We start from the raw sequence: 5,001 nt of genomic DNA, 5'->3' as shown, positions 1-5,001 counted from the left end.
GATGAACACCCAATTTTGCTGCAGAAACAATTTGCTTTTAGATTCAACTTCATACACAGAGTGGAATTAATTGCAATTAACTTTGTTCTCCAACTTTCTGAAGCTGTTTCCACAATCAGGCCAATAAAATTGTGTGCTTGGTAGGTTGTATCTTTCTGTGTACTGTTTTTTTAACCATTAATGGTTAAAAAAGAAGAAAAAAAAAAAAGAAAAACACTTGGTTTTGTATGTATCTTAAAATGACAGCTGATATTTCAGTTCCAATAAAAATGGGCAAACATATTCAGTGCCACTACTTTATCATTAATTTGAAAGTCAGACAACAAGTGTGTCATTTAAGATGATAAATATTAAGGATGACAAAAAATTCAAGGTAACCGTTATTAAAATAAATGTTTTGTTGATTTCTTTTCCCAGCTGCTTAAACTAAACTCTGGGTTCTAATGCTTGCATAAAAAGGGGTTATTAGTGCTCTTTCTTCTGGTAATGTAGACATTGGAGAGGTAAGGAGTGCGAGATGCCAGTTTTCATTCTAGTTCTGTTAAAGCTCTTTGCTGTCAGGGAAACTGTTTTGCTTCCCTTCTGTAGAAAATTGTCAGTTGATAGGTGAAACTTCAGGAATAATTACTGAAAGTAGATTTATAAATTCCATTGGGGGAATCAATCTTTCACAAATATATTTAAATGAATTCAGTGTCCTTTTCTTTGAACAGTGGCAGGGTGCAAAAAAATTATTTTGGATTCCTTTAACAACATCTAGAAACCTACATTGCCTCTTTAAAAATAAATTACAGCACACCACACTCAAGAAATCACAAAAGGAAAGAGTGATATTTAAAATTAATTCAAAAAATTTCTCCAACATGTCTCCAGCTGTCAAAAATGCATTGAAGATATGCCAAACATATTTCAAAACACTTTTTGTAATTTGAAGATATTTCAAGTAATTTTTCCTCCCAAAGTAAATCTTTAATGGACCTGTACATCTCCCTAAAACTGTGGGATGTCCTTTTTTTATTTTAGGTGCCTCCCTTCCTTTCTCTTTCCCCCAGAAAACAACCACCTGCAGAAACCAGATATTTAATGAAATCTGAAGAGGTGGTTGGGTTTGACTTTTTTTCTTTTTCTTGGTTTTTTTTTTTTTAGAGAGAGTAGAAAACTAGTTCTGTGGTGACAGCGCTCAGGTTGGGCTTTGGAGATCTGGACACAAGGCATGGCTCTGCCATAGATTTTCCATGTAGCCCTGGATAAATTGTAAGTTCTCTGCTTTGGGTCTACTTCTGCAAAATGATGCCTCAAACTGAGTATGGAAGACAGAGACCAAAAATGCTTAATATTTGCCTAGCTATTGGAACGGTGAGGGTCAGTCAAGTGCCCGGATAGATTTTAGGGTGTGACACCACATACAGATATTAATATTCCCGTGGGAATATTGGTTTCATGTTCTGTGCTGTTAAATAAAAAGCGGTAACACTAGTTGCGGGTCACCTGTGTGGCCCATCTTGTATAAACACCCATTTTGACAGGTTCCTCTTTGTATTGCAAAGGCCCAAAACTCCCACTGTATTAAACATTAGCATTCTACTTTATCTTCAAAATACTTTATAAACACTTAAGAATCAACCATCTTAATATATTTATAAAGACAGGTAGCATTAATTAATACCTGTCAATAGAAGGGGGAATTTTTAGCTTGACATTTTGAGTCCATACTAGTGCAGAGCTTAGAAATCTCAGATTATGTCCTTCTCTCTGTGGCTGAAAAAAACATTAGCAGAGATGCCTGCCTATGCAGCACTTGAACCTTTCAGGGGTTTGAGTGTCCAATTCACACACAGTGCTAAAACTTTAAATGTATTTATTAAGATGACAATGCTAATCACACTTACCAACAGTTGGAGAGAGAGTTCTGGAGATATATTTCCTATAGTTTACTGATGTATGCAAAGCAATTACTCTTTGTTGAAGAAACTTTGGAAAAATGCATGTCAATATTCTTTGCAAGACTGTAACTGAAAATGCCATTATCAGTAAGGTGTTTCTATGGGAAGCCACAACCAACTGAAAGCCATAACTCTTCCTTATTAAGAATCTCTTCCAACCCCTATTAAAATCAATGGTAGGACCTTTCTGACTCCAGCAGGTACAGAATTGGTCAATAAAATGTAGAAAATACCCACAGGTTATTATTGTTCAGTCCATAAAAACAGCCAGCCAAAAACTTGCTATTTTTCAAAATGTAATGCGTGTACATGTGCTTCAGTTCTTTTAAAAGCACTGGGGAACCCTGGTTCTTCAATAGGCTGTTCACTGGAGTCAACCATTGGCGAACAACCCTCTGGGCTCAGGAGCTTTTACTAACTGCCTTTTGTTCACACCTGCTAAACCATTTAAATTTCATATGAAGAGCACGTCTAAGATCTCTCTGCTGAGCTGTAAGGAAATGTCAAAGAACCCAAAACATAGTTCCTGAAAACATAAAGGAAAGTTCACAATACAATCACAGGGCATTAAATGTTCCAAGATTTTAAAGCCAGGAGCCATCACAATTCATTGGGGTGACCACCTGCTTTGTAAAGGTGTTAGGATTTTCAACCCAATCATCATTTTTGTACCAAGTCCAAAAACTTGGGGCAGAACAAGATAATATCTTTAGAAGGGCAGATTTTATCTTTGTCTATGGGCTTCAGCTGATGGTGAAATAATATAAATGTCTGTGGGTAATCATCCTTGCTTTTTAACACAGCTCCTCATTTTAAATTTCAGCAGGACCTTGCTATGCCTTTGTCTGCAGGATTAAAAAGTCCTCTACCCAAACTGACTCATCCTAGGGGGAGTATGAGCAGAGGCTGCCTGTGGAAGTAGGGGCGTTAAAAAAACCCACATCTTTCTGGGGTCACTGGCATATGCTGTGTAATGAGTGCTTTACATTTTAAGGTGAAAATTAGAAGCAATTGTTGCAGGTGCTGGAGGATACGCTACATAAATGTTAGGCTAACAAAGCTAGGTTACTTCAGAAGGAATGATTTCAGTGTTTAAGAGGTGATCATTTTGGCTTTACTGGGCAATTGATCCCATCCACCTATACAAGCAGTAGAAAAAGCTTGTACACATAGATCCATCCATCATGTAACTCATGTTACAACAACTCATGTTGTTGTTTAAAATAGGTCTTTAGCAATTCATTCCCTGTCTCTCCGGGACAAATCCAGGGGTACCATTGTAGGGGTTGGATTTTTTGCTTATGATGGGGACAGCTTGTTCAAGCTGCTGAGACCATCAGTTTACATCACAGGGGCCATTAAAAAGGCATAGTTGTCAGTTGAGTGTCAGGTGCTTCTTGGGTAGGTTGTACAAAACCTGAGCGATCCTACCAGAACCAGTGCTGACCAGGAGAGGAAGATCCCAGCTCCTGAAGTCTCTGCGACTTCTTTTCATGCTGGGTTCACCTCTGGAGCAGTTTCAGTATAACGCCGTTCACCTTACTTGATTGAGCCAGTAGACTCCTCTAAATGAAGGGTGGCACTACAGCTGACCACCTGTAAGAACAGATGACCTATCTTCCTTTCTTTCTCAGAATTGTTCTTGATGGTGTCCTATAGTCCTATATTTGTTTGGGGCCTAAACATCCCAGGTGTCCACTTGTTCCCTTGGGAGATTATTTCACAGCCCAATGCACCTGTGTCAGGGAGGATTCCCTAGAGTTTAGTCTGACTTTATTTTTAATGACAGGTGGAATTTCCACCTTACACTGGAAAAAATACGTAAGTGTATTGAACTTCCTGCAATACCTCAAGTTTGATTCAAAAGATAGCATAACCATTCAATATAAACCTCACTCACACCAGCCTCACAGGGCTTGGCTGTTCCCTGTTTCCCTAAAGCATCCTCCTCTTTGGAATTATAGTTCTGCCAGCTCAAGTATCAAATACATTTCCCTTGTGTTTATAAGCTCAATAAATGGGGCATATCTTCCCGTAGACGTAATGCCTGGTTTCATATTTACAGGATCGTTTTAAAGATTCCCTTCAAACAGCTCAACTAATGGCTGCATTTATCTGGAGAATGGTCTGAGCTTAAAAAAAAAATATCACAAACCTTCACAGGCTCGGAACTGATTTTATTTGGAAACCTGAAACACTTTATTGGCTTCCTGAAAACCAATAAGTAAAACAAATGAGTGTTCATCAGCACGGTAGAAAAATATTCTTGGAAATAGTTTTCAAAATTCTGTGTTTTGCCCATTTGTCCATTCATCTGAATTAGCTAACCACTGCTTTTCAGGTACATTCCCCTACAGCTTGTTCCTGGCCAGCCCCCTGGGGGAATGAGCAGGGGCTTTTCCAGCAGGGGGAGAGGTGGGTCCCTGTTTGTGCATGTCTTCCAGAGCAGCTGGAGCTGCCGACACCGTGGCTGCACAAGGACTCGTGACTGCTTTGGTTCTTACAGATTTCCACGCCTGGCTTGACCTTCACCCTGTTGTTGGTGGGAGGGGATGGAGTGGCCAAACCGAATGCTACCTGCAGACTCCCACAGGACATAGGTAACATGGAGGTCCCGATAAGCTCTTTGTGAAGAACATAACAAACCAGAAATGGAGGTGTGGTAAAGGGAGATTTGTGACCGCTGTTCTTTCAGTACAGGAAGAACGAGCTCAGATTTTGCCTCCTCTCAGTACAGCATACATGCATTTTTCAGCAGCTTGTCTTAATCTTCAGTAGTGAAACTTGGACCAAGCAAAAGGAATTTTTCCAAGTCAAGATCCTTCTGAGAATTTAATCTCCAATAGGATAACCCCCAAAATGGTCCCTTATTACCAGCAGTCCATGATGATGGTGTGATAATCTTCCACTCTGGGATCAAGGATGGTTTGGCGATGGCAAATTATTTTTCTCTGCACTTGGCATTGTACATCAAACTGGAAAAAGCTCCTGCAGAGCATTTGAGAGAACAGATCAGTGGTTCTCATTTGCCAGTCTAGGTGCTAGCAGACGTGAGGAC

The sequence above is a fragment of the Aptenodytes patagonicus genome, chromosome 3 (assembly GCF_965638725.1).
Source record: "Aptenodytes patagonicus chromosome 3, bAptPat1.pri.cur, whole genome shotgun sequence".
NCBI lineage: Eukaryota > Metazoa > Chordata > Aves > Sphenisciformes > Spheniscidae > Aptenodytes > Aptenodytes patagonicus.
This window is presented reverse-complemented; position numbering follows the sequence as displayed.